The following is an 18,170-nucleotide window of genomic DNA, read 5'->3' on the forward strand; positions in this document are numbered from 1 at the left end:
CACCTAATACGACTGCTCTCATCCAACCAATGGACCTAGGAGTGATCATGGCAACAAAGCGCCTATACTGTCTGAAGTTCCTGGACGAGGTGATGGTTGTTCTCGAGGACAAGGACGAGCGCAGGGAGGGATGGGACACACGAGGCAAGCGGACTTTGGAAAACCTTCGCCGCTACAACATCAAGTCTGCGCTGTACAACTGGGCCAGTGCATGGAAGGAAGTCCCTGTGAAGACTCTGGAAAATGGTTGGTCTCGTCTGCTTCTCGGAACGGATGTGGAGTACGATTTTCTAGGCTTTGACGTGGATGACTTCCATGCACGGCTACGTACTCACGGCGACGATGTAGATGTGGACGATGTTCGTTAGTGGTTGGATGACGACGAGGGCGATCCTGGGTATCAGACGTTTTCTGATATCGAGATCGTGTCTTCGGTTGCAGGTGTCAGTACCGAGCTTGAATATTCCGACGCTGAAGGCGACGATGATGCGGACTCCTCTCAGCAGGACACTACTCCAGCCATTCCCAAGCTGAGTGCACTCCGGGAACATCTAGAGTTCGTCCTAGACTACCTTGAACATTCAGACTGCGACAGGGAGATGGGGCCCTTGGGACTCGTGGAGGAAGTGCGTGCTTTCAGGCAGCGCATCATCAATCGTCAGAATCGTCGTTCCTTGCGTCAATCAACCATTGACAGGTTTTTCAGGCCTGTGACCCCTGCTGTGCCCAGCCCTGGCTCCACTCCATTGCCTCCCCAAGACATACCCTCATGCTCCGAGCCACAGCCCAGCACATCAGCCACGGTGGAGTCACCACTCAACGTGAGTTTGCGGCTGTCTTCAGAGTCTTCTGCAGTGGGTACGCCATTACCACGACCCAGTGATGCACCCTTAGATTGCCTGCCAGTGATACTCTCGGACTCTGACAGTGAATAAACAGCAAGAACTTCTCCACTAGACCACACGGGAATTTAGGGTGTTGTTCAGTGAAAAAAACTGTGTGTTGTGTTAAGGATTTAAAGTTGAGAGAAAAGACTCAATAGAAAAAAAATTTAACATAAATAGACTTGTTTGTTTTGGCTTTGGAAAATTATATGAATTGGAAAAGTTAAAGTTCAACACTTAGTAAGTTACAATGGAGCATTATTTAGACAAGAGTGCACACTGTGAAGAGAACGGACTTCTGTGTGTTATTGACTAAGTTCAGTGCAAGACTTCAGGAACAGTGTACTGCAAGTGCTTCAGGAAATCGTTCTTACTGTCAGAGTCAGAGAGGAGGCGGTTATTCATCGATGTGGCCAGGGACTTGCTGTAAGTAGTCAGAATGTTTCATACTGTACTTTTTTCCATACTATACTTACCTCATTTCACTCTTTAATGTCCTTTATTGGTGTGAATAGGGTGTTAGTAGCTATGCATGTGTGGGGGAAAAATTAGAAAAGTTTAGAATATACCCCCGGTAGTGTCGTAAATATTTAACTGGCTAATCACTTGCACAAAACAAGACAAAAATAGGCCTACAACACTACATAATTTGTCCGGATATATATGTCTTACTCCCAGGACTCACCTGGATCGTAATGACGTGTAGGTTGTGTTCCCTACTAAGCAACTAAACGATCTATTTAAGGATCCTCAAATAAAAGCTGGAAACCCTGGTGAAATATTATTCGCCCAGTCTTTCGCCACTAAGGGTCATTTAGTTACTTAGCTTAAGAATAGCAATGGAGAGGCTTGTAGGTTGTTACCATATGGTCGGAGTTGTTGAAGATGTTGCTTGTTGCTAGTGCTTGGCGGATTACTGGAGGTTACGGCCTGGACCAAATACGTACTTTTTACGTAAGCATTACTATTTACACTATTTATAAATTAAAGTGAATTGATAATGTTCATTCCCATCTAGGAGGAAGCACTGTCGTAAATTAATTAATCAGTCCAGTCTGTCCCAACCGAATTCTCTCTCAATACCACGAGAGTGGTTAGACTGCTTCCAAGCGTGACTAAGGCATGACTGGGACTGCCTCTGACTCGACTCGAGATCATCTGAGACTAAGACTCAATGAATTAGGACTGAGAGCGTGGGCGAGAGCCCGAGCAACTGAGGTCTCGAGACTCGTAATTGACCGAGGCCTAGCCGAGACTAAAACTTAGACCTCTGGAGAGAAGAACAGAGGCGATCCACCAATCAAATAATTAAAAATGCATATGTGCACATTCCATCCATGGCTGGGAAAAAGACTAAATTATGAACCATAGTATAAATATACGTAATCCTATATACCCATCACCCTGGGTTACGTATAATACATTATACTTCCAAAATACGACTGCCCATCACCAACTAAAAATAAAAAATGGGAGGAATTATTCCTAAATTTCCGACATCCTGGGGGCCAAGAAATCTAAACATCACCCCGTTTAATTAACTCCCCCATGTGAGCTCGGAACCGTTGTGCGGCTCCCCGCTGTGGTCTATCTGAGCTTCCCGCATCTGTATCCCTACGGCCATGAGTAACATCCCCGAGTGCTGTATTAAGCGCCTCCGGACGGGAACTTACGGCTGTTTCTAATGGATATAATTTATTGATAGTCCTGAGTACAAGGCCTTGGGCCGTTTTTAACTTCACTGTACGAACTATCCCTTGCTTATCCGGATAGCATTCAATAACTTTCCCCAATGGCCAACTATTCCTTGACTTATCAGCGTGAATTAACACTACATCCCCCTCCTTAATATCAACATCTGTTTTATTAGCCGACTTTTGGCGTACATGTCTATCGAGAAGGGATGACAAATATTGAGTTTTCCATGAATCCTGCCATTTGTTAATCAATTTGGATAACTGATGGTACTTAGTGTTCAATTTATCAGCTTCAACGTAAGAGGGATCCAAATCATAGGGTGCCGTAGTTATTGCAGACAAGGAGTCCAATCGATATCCACAAATAAGATGAGAAGGAGTGAGGGCTTCTGGCTCATCGAGGCTGTTAAGGACATACGTAAAGGGGCGGTTGTTAACACTGCATTCCACATCCATAATTATAGTGTGTAAATCATCCATGTTTACTAGTTTTCTGAATAATACCTTTTTAAGACACCCTTTTACTATGCCTATTAGTCTCTCATAGAAACCACCGAACCATGGAGCTCTCGGCGGTATGAATTTCCACTCACATTCTCTGCTGGTGAATTCATCTTGGACTTCCGCACTCTGCAGGACCTGATGTAGAAGTTCGGATCCTAATTTAAAATTAGAAGCGTTGTCACTGATAATTAATTTCGGGCAAGATCTTCTCGACACAAATCTCCTAAAAGCATTCAAAAAAGCTTCGGCAGTTAAATCTGTGACCAACTCCAAGTGAACTGCCCTGGTGACAGCGCAAGTAAACAGTACCACATACACCTTTTGCTCTTGTAGGGTGTCTGGTTTCAAGACTTCCATATAGCCTGTATAATCTAAACCGATTATTTCAAAGGGTCTAGCTTCTTCCACCCGCTCTTTAGGTAAGGGTGGTGGTGAAGGATAATGATACAGTCGTCCTTCTAACCTCTTACATGTATAGCACGATTTAATTGTAGATTTCACAACTTGTCGGCCTTTAGGGATCCAGAAGTTTTCTCGCAATTTGCACAATGTATCAGAAACACCACCATGCAAAGTGGTTTCATGAGCATATAGGACCAATAATTTCGTCAAATGTTGCTGTCTAGGCAACAACAGTGGAAATTTAGTGTGAAAGGGGAGACCAGCTTGGTCCAGCCTACCACTACATCTGATCAAATCATTGTGCTCAAATAAGTTTAAACTCTTAACCAAATCTGGCATCCTTGTTACAAGTGGTTTCTGAAAATATTGGTAAACTTCGGGGAAGCTACTCTTCTGTAAGTATAGCAACCAATATTGTTGGGGTTTCATTAGGTTTAGAGTTTTGTTCCCCCTAATCTTTTGCAAAAATTGGAAAACCAAACTGGTGATCTTTATTAACTTCTTCCAACTACCAACTCTTTCCGGATCAAACGAGGGTTCAAGTTCTTTTTCCTGAACTTCTAGGACAGTCAGCACATTAGGCTCCATCTTCGTCTTATATTTCTGTTCTGGCCAAAGATCTTTATTATTCAACCATTCCGGACCATGAAACCAGGAGTCACTATTTATAAATTTATCATAAGTTAGGCCTCAAGTTAACAAATCAGCTGGGTTATCTTTAGTTGTGAGATGGAGATAATAACAGTCAGGATCAGCATCTCTCATATCTTGTACTCGATTTTTGACATACAAGATGTTACGTTTATTGTTCACTACCCATTGAAGGGCTACTTCACTGTCTGACCATATATAGGTGGTATTAATCTTTATATTACTTAAGGTCTTCCTGATATACACCCCAAAATGGACTGCTACATACATGGCTGTTAGTTCTAACTGAGGTAAAGTTTTACCTTTTAGAGGAGCTACTCTTGCCTTAGAAGATAAAATTATAGGAACATCCTCATAATTACTGATGTAAGCAACTACTCCATAAGCCTTGGGTGAAGCATCACAAAACAGATGTAAATCATAGGAAGAACCTTCTTTTCCCACCATTCTCGGAAATTTAACACTTGCTAGGTTGTTGCATTCTTTTGAGAGGGTTTCCCAACTCTCCAGCAAGTCTGTAGGTAAAAGGTCATCCCAGCCTAATTTTCTGGTCCATGTTTGTTGAATTAGAATTTTTAAAGGAATAGTTAGGGGAGAAATTAGTCCTAGGGGATCAAAAATTTTACTAATGTTACTTAATAAAGATCTTTTGCTATCAACTGTATCCCACTCTACATTTTTTACATTAAGGACATCAATGTCTGGATCCCACCACAATCCTAATATTTTATTACAGACTTCAGAATCAGAATTTATTTCAGTGGAGTTAGATGTCCACTCCTGCAATGGCATGTTAGCCTCATGCATAATCTTGTTGGCTATCAGATGAAATTTCTTTAGATCCTCCTCAGTATTTACAGTCCCCTGAAGATTGTCCATATATAGCAAATCTTTAATTTGGTTAGCCACTTCTATATTTTCTTTTTGCTGCTCTAAGTGATAATTTAGCGTCATTTGCAACAAGAAGGGTGAGCTAGTGGCTCCAAAAAGGACTGATTTAAATCTGTAAGTTACCAGAGAACTGTTATCATCATGAGGATTACTTGGCCACAAAAATCTGGTGAAATCCCTGTCTTCTTCTTGAAGTCCTATCCGTAAAAAAGCTTTGCTGATGTCTGCTGTAAAGGCATATTCATTAGTTCTGAATTTAAGCAGCACATCTAATAGATTTTTGGTTAGAGTTGGACCAGTGTACAAACAGTCGTTCAAGCTGTTAGTGTGGGGGCCTAATTTGGCACTACAATCAAATACTATTCGCACAGGTGTAGTCTTACTGTCTCTCATTACTGCCAAATGAGGAATATAATGAGTATTTTGTCCAACCTGTGCCTGCTTAACTTCCTCGATAAACCCCTTTTCTAAATGACTCTTGATTAACTGATCATATTTATCTAGTAAATCTCCTTCTCCTTTAAGTCTCTTTAAATTTTGAATTTAGGCGATTAAGAGCTAATTTATAATTTGTGGGCAAACTAGGTCGATTGACTTTCCAAGGAAGTTTTTCCCAATATTGGTCATCATAGTACTGAACAGTCTTTTTATAATTTTCAAGCACGAAAGCTTCTTCGTGAGTTACCTGTTCAGGTTTAATGCCAATGCTATCCATTTTCCACATTTTGGAAATGTCAGGCTCTTCTGAATTTAGTGAGGGCTGCAAGCATATATTTGTTACCATAGCAACCTGAATTGCTTTCCTTGTACTTACAAACTTGTCAGGAATATTGCCATATACAACTAATCCTCCTTGTACTTTTAGGAAATTTATGCCCTTGAATTTAATGAGACCATAAACTAATTTAGGATAGAAATCAGCACCAATAAGGAGATCTATTTTATCTATGTGATCAGTCAAACCAGGATCAGATACTTTAATTTGTTGATCTTTCAAATAGGTCAAACACTTCTCTAGACCATCTGTTCTTATGTTGTTAGGTAAGGTGTCTCTAACCACAGCCTCTAGTCTAGTGTACTTCCTGCCAGCTTTAACAGTAATCTTAACTAGCTGATATTCTCTTCTCTGATCTTCACTAATGAAGCCGAACAGCTGTAAATTAATCGTACCACTAGGCTTTAATTTAAGCTTGTTTACTAGGTCCTGAGAAATGAATGTCCTCTGTGATCCTTGGTCATAAAGAACTTTTGCTTTAATTTGAGATTTATTCTTAATAATATGAACAGCTCCAACCGGTAAAGCAGTTGAGATGGTATGTTGATTTGTTGGAGTGACTGAGCAAATTTGTGAATTAAGTGTATTCAGCTTATCACACAAGACATTGTGATGAAACCCCTTTTTACAAAGGTCACATCTTTTCAAATTGAAGTTACATTGATCAGTCTTGTGCCTACAAGTACATCTACCACACCGTCCTATCTGTTCGAGTCTTTCTACACGAGTAGAACGACCTGAATACGCCTCACAGCTCTTGGACAGATGTGCTCCATCACACAAAATACACTTCAGCTGCTGAGCTGGCTGCTGACTAGCCGATGCAGAGGTTTGTGACTGAGCATTCTTGGGAGATGTGGGTGAAGATACTTGTTCGGAAGTGTGGTAAATCTTAGGAATTGATTTAGGAGATAATTTGACTTTATCAGGCTTCTCTTTAGTTAAAGCACCTTTAGTACTGGAATCTGATTTAGCTTCAGGCCCTTTGGACTCTAAATGATTAATAACTTTTAATAATGAGTCCCTAATTTCCTGTAGCTGGGGATAATCTTCATTTGTTACATGCTGGATTCTCTCAATAGTTTTACTGGGTAACTTTTTCATTACTAGTGGAGAGATAAGCCAACTGGAACTACTTAAATCACACCCCATTTTTTCCAATTTCCTAAGGGTGCATTCTAGATTAGCCCTAAATTCGGCCAAGGAATTACAAGTATGAATAGGAGTTTTAAGGTGTAGCAGTCGCATTGCAAGTTCGTGCTGTTTTCTCTTAGGATTATCAAAAGTTGCCTTAAGTAGCTGCACTGCACTGCTATATTCATCACTTTCTATACTGAAACCATCGATGAGTTTCTTCACGTCACCTTTTAACACTCCTCTTAAATAATTTAATTTGTCTACTGGACTAAGATCTTTTCTGGAATCAATACTGGCAACAAATTGATCCCAGAAGGAATTCCAATTAGCCGAAGTGCCATCAAACTCGGGTAGTTTAAGTGTGGGCAGCTTCGACTCAGCCCTTGGACAAGTTAAATGGGTAGACTCACTTTTCAGAGAGGAATTAATTTGAGCTATTAGTAGGCAAATTCACTCTTCTTCGTTAGTCTTAGCTATAAAAATTTCATTAAATTCATCATCGTCCTTTGTGGCTTCCAATAAAGAATCATAAAGTGTTCCCATGACAGTCAGCTGGTTCTGTAATTGCTGGCTCCAGGCCTTAAGTTTAGTGTAGTCTTTGTCAGAGGATTGGAATTCATCATTTACTTTACCACTGAGAGTGGTGACATAGGCCTTATGGCCTGCAATCCTCCTTGACAAGACAAGGACATATTGAACCAAGTCTGAAAATCAAAATTAATAGAATCACTAAATGTAGCCTACAGCAATGAAACCACTAGAATTAAATTAACTAAATGTACATAGAAGAATTCAGCATCAAACAGCAATACTAAGAATGATACATAAATCTGAACAACTAAATTAATAGTACAATTAAATTTAGATTACAAATTAAAGCCTTCTAGGGGTTACTACAAAATTAATCCATATTTAGTTTGTGTTAGCAACCCACTGATCATAATGAAATTTAATAGCTCCTCGCACCTTGGCCCAAATTCTACGTCTTCCTTCCCAAGTAGGGTGAATTTGGTCCATGACTCGTACCTCCAGAGGATAGGTCTTACCACCAAGCAAAATAATTTTCCCTTTTAGTTCCTTGGTTATTTTCTTATTAACCGCGTTCATGATCTTATTGTAAACAATGGGATCCACATATCGAGGATGATTATGTGGATATTCCCTCTTTTCTACAGTGCATATCACACATTTAGCACCTGCATCTTCTATAGCCTCATGAATTTGTAGTAGTGTAGCCACTAAGTCCTGCACGTCAGTTGACTCATTAATATCGTTTCCCCCCAACATGACTATAACCAAATTATAGCCAGGTCTAAGTACTTCTGCAAATTCCTCGTACTCAAAAAACTTGTCTGCTCTGGCACCCCCTACTCTGATCATCTCCATGGTCACCAAGGGCCATGGTGAAGGCACAGACATCAAGGTGTCACAGGTGACCAGAGAGTGGCCTATATAAGCCACCCGATAATAATTTAATTCCAGAGCAGTCGCCATGTTGGAGTGTTAACAATCCGGTTCGAAGGACCACTTTGTGGGGGAAAAATTAGAAAAGTTTAGAATATACCCCCGGTAGTGTCGTAAATATTTAACTGGCTAATCACTTGCACAAAACAAGACAAAAATAGGCCTACAACACTACATAATTTGTCCGGATATATATGTCTTACTCCCAGGACTCACCTGGATCGTAATGACGTGTAGGTTGTGTTCCCTACTAAGCAACTAAATGATCTATTTAAGGATCCTCAAATAAAAGCTGGAAACCCTGGTGAAATATTATTCGCCCAGTCTTTCGCCACTAAGGGTCATTTAGTTACTTAGCTTAAGAATAGCAATGGAGAGGCTTGTAGGTTGTTGCCATATGGTCGGAGTTGTTGAAGATGTTGCTTGTTGCTAGTGCTTGGCGGATTACTGGTGGTTACGGCCTGGACCAAATGCGTACTTTTTACGTAAGCATTACTATTTACACTATTTATAAATTAAAGTGAATTGATAATGTTCATTCCCATCTAGGAGGAAGCACTGTCGTAAATTAATTAATCAGTCCAGTCTGTCCCAACCGAATTCTCTCTCAATACCACGAGAGTGGTTAGACTGCTTCCAAGCGTGACTAAGGCATGACTGGGACTGCCTCTGACTCGACTCGAGATCATCTGAGACTAAGACTCAATGAATTAGGACTGAGAGCGTGGGCGAGAGCCCGAGCAACTGAGGTCTCGAGACTCGTAATTGACCGAGGCCTAGCCGAGACTAAAACTTAGACCTCTGGAGAGAAGAACAGAGGCGATCCACCAATCAAATAACTAAAAATGCATATGTGCACATTCCATCCATGGCTGGGAAAAAGACTAAATTATGAACCATAGTATAAATATACGTAATCCTATATACCCATCACCCTGGGTTACGTATAACACATTATACTTCCAAAATACGACTGCCCATCACCAACTAAAAATAAAAAATGGGAGGAATTATTCCTAAATTTCCAACAGCATGTGCAGTAGGAATGTGTTTTTCTGAGTTAGGCTAGGTTAGGGTCCATAAGTACCAGAATGTTTATTAATGTATGAACATACTTCTAAACCCTCATTTTATGTTTCTTTTGCATTTATTTCAGTCATTTATGTGCCTTATTGTTGTGATTTGGGTCTTAAATAGGTGCTGTGCATGTCCAGAGGGAGTTGTATAGGTGTTTCTCTGAGTTAGGGTCCATAAGTACAAGTCCATAAGCTGGGGCCCAATATCCGGACAGAACCAATATCCAGACCTACCTATGGCTCTATTACGTCGGATATTGGAGTGATTACTGTATATATATATATATATATATATATATATATATATATATATATATATACACAAAATATATATATATATAGATATATATATATATATATATATATATGTATATGTATATACTTCCTTCTCCTTTTGTTATGCACAGATGCTTCCTTGTAATTCATGTGTTAATTCTCTCTCTCTCTCTCTCTCTCTCTCTCTCTCTCTTTCTCTATCTCTCCGCACTGGACACTTCCATTTTACTTCACATATTTTTGTCTTTGTTGTCACCTTCCTGTTCATTTTTACCTTTACTTTCAGTTCACTCTGATATTCACATTTACTTTCATATTCACTTCCATGCTCACTTTCACATTCATCTTCACCCTCACACTCACTTTCATTCATTTTGAATTTCCATTTCACCTTCACTTGCAACTTACAGTACTTTCTCATTTTCATGTTTACCTTTACAATTACTTTCACTCACCTTCATTTTTGCCCTCCCTACTTTTACTCACATTCACCACCTTCACCTTCATTTTCACCTTCACCTTCACTTTTTCTTTCGTCTTCATCTTCACTTTCCCCTTCACTTTCACCTTTACTATCAACTTTTCTTTCACCTTCATCTTCACTTTTACATTCATTTTCACATTCACTTTCATTTTCCTTGTCCTTTTCACCTTCTCTTTCACCTTCATTTTCACTTTCACTTTCACCCTCACTTTCACCTTCCACCTTCACTTTCACTTTTACCTCAGCTTCACCTTCACTTTCACCCTTACTTTCAACTTCATTTTCATTCACCTTCACGTTCACTTTCACCCTCACTTTCACCTTCACCTTCATTTTCACCCTCACTTTCACCTTCCATCTTCACCTTCACTTGACTTCACTTTCACATTCACTTTTACTTTCTTCTTCACTTCTACCCTAACTTTCACCTTCACTTTCACCCTTACTTTCACTTTCACCTTCACCTTCACTTTCACCTTCCATCTTCACCTTCACTTTCACTTGACTGCACCTTCACCTTCACTTTCCCCATCACTTTCACCTTCACTTTCATTTTTGACTTCACTTTCACCTTCACATTCATTTTTGACTTCACTTTCACCTTCACCTTCACTTGTACTTTCACCTTCACCTTCACTTTTATGTTCATCTTCATTCATTTTTACTTTCACCTTCACTTTCACATTACCTTCACTTTCACCTTCACAATGCCTTCACTAACCTTCACTTTTACATTCACTTTCACCTCTCCCGGAGAGGGAGGGGATAGAAGGAGAGAGAGAGAGGAGGGACCAAGGTTATGCCAATCTTCCTCATTTGTTTATGCCAAGGGGACGCCACTTGTCATTCCCATTTTTATTCTCTCTCTCTCTCTCTCTCTCTCTCTCTCTGTTGACTTTAACATTCCATATTCACTTCTGTGGTCTCTTTCACCTTCACTTTTACAGTCATTTTCACAATTACTTTAACCCCTAAAGCGCGGCCATCGACAGCCGATCCCCCCCCCTGTGGCGGGGTTGTATCGCAGTCTGAGTACCTGTAGGAAAATATTTGCCAAAAATCAGAGATTAACCCTAGAACATTATAATTTTTATGGCAGATAGTACTTACATTCAGCTTTCTCCTGAGACAGGTGTTGAGCCTTCGTGGACTACCCAAGGACTTGTGGAGACTTGCAAAGTTGGGTAACAAAATCTGCACTTTCACACCTCCAGCAACCCGGTTTCCCCTCTACCACAGCCTCAGTCTGTCACAGTACACTTTATACTACAACGTATTTGTACAATAAGCACTGAAAATAAGGCTACAATCAACGGAGCGTACAGCCGACATGCAGCGCGGCAGCGGTCTTCGCGTCACTGAACACACATTTCCCTTTTCACAGCTAAAAACACGTATACTACATTATTTTCCTTCATCGTACTTCCCAAAGGCTCGCTTGGCACTATTACGGCCATAAAAATCACTGTCACTGCCAGTATTGTGAAGCGGGAATGAGAAAGACCACCGCGGCGCGATTTTATTCTGCCTTACGCCAGTCACTATATTCTCGCTCCTGTCGGCCACGCGCACTTCATTTCTATCGCTCACTGTCCGTTTTTTGCCTTATTCACCAGTGTCACTGTCATTACTTATAAAAATAATATTTTCTACACACCAAACTGTCACTGTCATAACATAGAATAGAAAAATATGCTTTCAACTTCTTACACTGGAGTGACTGTCACTCTCAATACTTATCACTATGTACAATAATATACACTGAAATCACTATCACTGCTTTTACAACTACATACACTAATTTACACTCAACAGACTGTCACTGTCAGTACATACAAGAAAACTAAACACTAGTATCACTGTCACTCTCAGTATTATTTACATATTTTCACCCTTATTTTCAATATCTACTCAGGCTGTGGTAGTCAAAGAAACACGGGTAAGCGCACAGGGGAATCTGACACTCTTTGCACTGCAAGGAGGTGCGTCTAAAAGTTCGTTCTTGCCGGTTTGTGTGGCACCAACCATGGCACCTCCTCAGTGCTTTCCCTCTCTTGGCAGTGCTAGGCAGTGGCTTCAGGCGGTGTCGCTGAAGGTAGTCCTAGCACTGTAGGCAGTCTGGAGGTGTCTGTGAGTGGCACCTGGGACCTGATGGCAGTACCTGCCCAAAATGCTGAAGCAGCTGGTAGACACAAGTCTTAGAAAACCGCCTGAGAGAGTAGTTAGCTGGCTTCCTGTTCTTGATCTTATACAGGATGAAGGCGTTCAGCATGCACATATCCAGCAAGTGCAAGAACACCTTCCTGTACCAGCAACGGTTCCTCCTCAGGCAGTGAATCTCTCCGATCATCATATCGGACTTGTCCACCAGACGCTTATTGACGGTGTAGTCAATTACAGCATCAGGCTTGATCACAGGATCGCCAGTCTTTCTGTCGACCTTCCCTGTGGCTTGCATTTCCCCCTTGTGGACTGTGGTGAGCATATTGACGATCCTCTTGTCGTGCCACCGTATCGCCAGCATCTTGTCGGATTTCTTCAGGTGCACGCCTCCCCGCTTTGATCTTTCAGCCTCGGGGAAGGCAGGGTAGTGTGCCCTATTGCTCCTGACAGTGCCACAGGATCCGACGCTGTGCTCTGAAAGGTACTTGGCGAGTTTGGGAGCTGTATAATAATTGTCCGTATACAGGACATGATTCCCGCCAAAGTACTTTTCCAGAAGCACTTTCACCACAGAGCCAGAGAATCCAAGGGGGTCAGTCTTGTCCAAGTCCACATTGCTGGCGGTGTAGATAACGAAGTCTAGGATGAACCCCGTCTTGCAGTCGCACAGCACGAAAAACTTTATTCCAAAGCGGTGGCGTTTGCTTGGAATATACTGCACGAACCGAAGACGGCCCCTGAACAAAACCAAGGACTCGCCAATCACTACTTTCTTGAAGGGCCGAAGGAACGTCACAAACTTGTCCTTGATCATGTTCAGGATTCCCCTCACTTTCCATAGTGCATCAGTTTGGGAAGGCTTATCGTTGTTGGCAAAGTGAAGGTACGTCATGAGTTGCCTGAAACGATCCCGAGTCATGTACTTGTTGAAGATGGGTGTGGGGCAAAGACCGTCAGCACTCCATGTCACGGGGTTTTTAGAATATCACGGTGTTTTTAAAATAAATGCTTAAATATTATTTAATTGATATTAATATTCAAAAATATTAAAGAGCAGGGATAATGATTGTCTTGCTACATCAAGCAACGATTACTTTACGCTGGCTTGTGCACAATTCTCTGAGAACGAGAATTTAGAAACTTTCTCAACAGTACACAGCAGAGACTAATTACTCACAATTGCTGAATTACTGTACTGTTAGCCTCTGGAGAAAGTTACTTCACCCCTGACAGTAAATAACTAATACTAATAATAATATCAGGTTCTTGCTGATGCTTTAACTCCTATCTGGCACAACGGATTTTAAGTTAATACAACAAGACTGATCTAAGTACCAGTTATGAATAGTAAAACGTCTATGCAAGCTAGGAGCTATGTGGGAAATAAGCTTCATTATGGAGAAATGAAACAAGAGTTTACTTACATTAAGCTCAAGAAAAAGAACTGTTAAATTTATTGATTACAAAAATAAATTTAACGTTACATTTCAAATCAAATCAATGAGACGCACTCACTCACTCACACAAAAGCTAAATTCTTACGCCTAGAAAAAAAACACCTTAATTAAACTCTTAAGACTAGGAAAACAAAAGGAAATACTGAACGATGAATGCTTTGTATCACCAAGGGGTGGGAGTTTGGAGAAACTGATACTCTGTGGAGCCTGGATGCTAGCTGACCTCTCACACTTCTGGAGCACAGGACCTCTCTCCGTCAAAGCCACAACTAGACTGAATTCAAAATACATTGTATGGGCAGGACACACAAGCCACCGGAAGAAGGTATGGCTAACAGTTGAGGCAAGCAGAGGCGAACAATAAAAAAAACAATAGTATCGCTCAGTAGCGCACTTAGTGACGTGCATTAAATCGGTCACTTTTAAACAGTGACGAATGTTTTGAAAAGTATACCCCGAAATGGAGAGAGAAACGGTTAACTGAGCGATACACAGTGAGTTTTCCACTAATAGTTCGTGGTTCTCACAAAAGGGAAATGTCGCGAATTGATTCGTGACATTACTCCCCTACAAAATTAAATTTTTTCCTTGTGGGAAAAAATTTGTGGATATACAGTATATATATATGTACACATCCTAAGTCATTCACACAAGATTCACACTGTGGTGTGTGTGCTATCCTGCTACAGGAGAAAGTCGCAGTCGCCAGTGAGCGAAAAAACCTCGTATTTATGTTAATAGAAGCAAGCTTGAGGGAAAAACTCCGTGACGACGGTGAAAATCCTGTACTCAGGTCAAACTGAGCGAAAATTCGCTTCATTTACACTGACAACTAATTGTTGTGTAGCGTGGTGTATGTAATACACGGTGTAGGTGTGACAGTTGTAGTGTGACTCTACCTATGTGTAAAATGACACAGTAAATAATAATATGGCGACGACGAAGGCAGAGAAGAAGAGGCGGCAGCGTGCGGCAGACGATCAGCTGGTCCGCACAGCAAAACTGCTACACCCATTGCTGAACCTGCAAAACTAATTGAGGTGGAGCATCAAAAGTGTCAATGAGACAAAATTCTTATTACGTTACAATTACTCTCTCTGCCTAGCAATCAGTACAAGCTACGAAAAGTACACTCGAGGTCGCCATTAATTTTAGCACACGATTAGTGTCGGCAAGTTGAGAATCCCTGTGCAAACTCGGGTCTTCCATAGCCTCGAACTGCACACGGGTCCTCAACCTGTGCCTTAACCTACAGTTCTTATATTAATATCGGGAAGCTGAGAATCCTTGTGCAAACTCGGGTCTTCCATAGCCTCAAGTCGCCTCTGTGGAGTTCTCACTCCCCCTTAACCTACAGTACTTATATTAGTATAGGGGAGCTGAGAATCCTTGTGCAAACTTGGGTCTTCCATAGCCTCAAGTCGCCTCTGCGGAATTCTCACTTCCCCCTTAACCTACAGTACTTATATTAGTATCGGGGAGCTGAGAATCCTTGTGCAAACTTGGGTCTTCCATAGCCTCAAGTCGCCTCTGCGGAGTTCTCTCTCGAACTTCCCCCTTAACCTACAGTACTTATATTAGTATCGGGGAGCAGAGAATCCTTGTGCAAACTTGGGTCTTCCATAGCCTCAAGTCACCTCTGCGGAGTTCTCTCTTGAACTTCCCCCTTAACCTACAGTACTTATATTAATATCGGGAAGCTGAGAATCCTTGTGCAAACTCGGGTCTTCCATAGCCTCAAGTCGCCTCTCAACTTCCCCCTTAACTTACGGTACATAATATGTATGTACAGGCCCTGGACATAATGTGTCCTGTGGGGCCAATGGGCGAGACGTCAGGTCTGCACCCACTTCACCACTACCCTGTCTCTCAACTGTCTCAGAGATTACGGGTGTGGTTACAAATGGCACAGGAAGGGCATGTCCCTGATTAGTGGTGATACTTTGGCACACACTGCAGGAACGGACAAAACTATCTATGTCTCGTCCCATCCCTGGCCAGAAAAAGTCAGCTCGGATACGGCCCTGGGTCTTCCTTTTGCCCATGTGACCTCCTGAGGCTGAACAATGACCCCATTGTAACACAGCTAGGCGGTACTTGGCGGGAACAACAAACTGCAGTTGAACCTCGCCCTCGGGTGTTCGTGACTCACGGTAGAGCCGTCCTTGTTTACGAAGGAACTTGGCTCGACCTCCCCGTGAATACTTTATCACTCGACCCTTTTGTTTGTTCCGCACGGTAGCAAGTGTCGGGTCAGAATGTTGTTCTTGTACAACAAGTTGACTACACATCAGATCTTGCGGCGATTCAATGATCACTGGGGTGACACAGTCTGGAGCCTCAGCCATGGCTCGTGTTACCGCAGCAGCCGAAGTCTGAGTAGCGTCATCGGAGCAACTATCCTTGACTCCATTAATATTTCCAATGATGAGGTCAAGTAAAGGTTCTGGCATGACAACTGCAAGTGTCGTACCAGTATAAAATGGAGATGCCACCTGGATACATGCCTCAGGGAACAATCTCACTGATCCATCAATAAGCTTTTCATGGATCTGTCGACCTGTATACTGCTCAGGCCGAACTAAACTCTGCTTAACAGAGCAACCTGAGGAACCATTGTCTCTCAGGACCTTCACAGGAATGCCTCCCACAAACCCTGGCTGTACAAGGAAGGTACTGTCACCTGTGGTGGGGCCTGTGGAGGAAGCAGCTAGCCACTCATGAGGCTGCTGAATTGATGCGGCAAACATTGTGCCTTGTGAAGAAGATGGAACATTGGCCATCTGTGGAGGGGGGTTCACTGTCACTGTGGGACTAGTGAACTGTGGGGAAGTACCCATACTGGTAGGGACGTGACCACCGTGCTGCTGCTGAGGAATGAAGGCTGCATTTGCTTCCTGCCTCTTTTGAGCTGGTGGTGAAAAAGTTTGTCCCGACGGTCGGTTGCGTGGCTGATACTGCTGCTGATTAGGGTACCTGTTGTACCTCTTCCACTCAGGTTTCTGAGTGTTTTGCCCCTGGTCCTTCCACTGCGGTTTTGGACCTTGGCCATTACTCTGAGAACGGCCTTGGTGCTGGGATTCAGTCTGTGACGGCTTCCCAGACTTGGCAGTATCTTTTCTGCTCCAGGTGTTTTGCTTACGAGTTTGATACCCGTATGCAGTAAAGAATGCGTCAGCCTTCTCTGCCATTTGGCTGGCATCTTTCACCTGGCAGATCTTAAGCTGTGCTATGAGCTCAGCAGGCCACGACCTCTCTAGCTGTGTACGCAGCATAAGGTCAATTATCCCCTCACGCGTGGAAGGAGTTTCATCTTTCTCCATCCACTCATTTAAGTAAGCTGTGAGACGATCAAGGAACTGAACAGCTGTCTTCTTGTCTTGGAGACGAGCTCGCATGAACTGAACTTTGGCGTCGTCTACTGTGACCACATACGCCTTAATGAGTGCAGCTTTCATCATCTCATATGTGAGATTGTCTCCACGAATTCTGTGGAGAATATCGAGGGCAGGGCCCTCAAATAAACTAAGAAATTGGATCCGCTTAGCTGCCTCATCCAGTTGATACATGTCTGCCATGTCCTCAAAACGAGCTATGTACGGCTCGATTCGCTCGCACTCCTTGTATGAAGGAAGCTTGATGCGTGGGGTCGCCAGGACGTGTGCAGGGGAAACGCTCGTGGAGCTTGGACCAACTGCAGCAGATGTGTCTGAAGCCAAGGAATCTCGTTTGAGCTTCAGCACTTCAAGTTCATGTTTTTCGCGTGCCTCACGTTCGGCACGTTCGTGCTTTCGTTCTCTCTCACGTTGTTGTAACTCGTATTGACGTTCTCTCTCTCGTTCCTCACGCTGTTCTCGCTCATGTTCTAAGTCGAGTTCGCGCTGTTTCTGCTCGTGTTCGCGCTGTTCTCACTCGTATTCGCGCTGTTCTCGCTCGTGTTCGCGCTGTTCTCGCTCGTATTCGCGCTGAATTCTATGCTCTTCACGAGCATCTTTCTCACGTTCTTGCTCGTAATTGAACCGTGAGAGAACGTAACTCTGTATTTTCTCTGGGTCTGTGAGACCCATATCTTTGGCTTCCTGTACATAAGCACTGGCTGCCATGATGCTAGCTCAATTTACTAAGTAACCGAAACTGAGTACTGACTGCTTAGCGACGAATACTAATAAACACAAGTAAAGAATACAGACACAAGCTAGTGGTGACCAGTCTTATCTAGTTAACTGGCAAAGATTAAAGCAAAAATGCGAATAACTAAGAACTCTCAATAATTAACACAATGGGTACGACGGCTACCCAGGAGCGAATA

At 42.4% G+C, this 18,170-nt stretch overlaps 1 protein-coding gene across 1 annotated transcript in view; it reads left to right on the forward strand.

The window, feature by feature from the left end:
- LOC145415053 (uncharacterized) overlaps nucleotides 1-18,170 on the forward strand; it is a 680,222-nt gene that overhangs the window by 296,538 nt on the left and 365,514 nt on the right.

This window comes from Coenobita brevimanus, chromosome 101 (genome assembly GCF_032717465.1).
Source record: "Coenobita brevimanus isolate Jiangsu-jjx chromosome 101, ASM3271746v2, whole genome shotgun sequence".
Taxonomy (NCBI): Eukaryota; Metazoa; Arthropoda; class Malacostraca; order Decapoda; family Coenobitidae; genus Coenobita; species Coenobita brevimanus.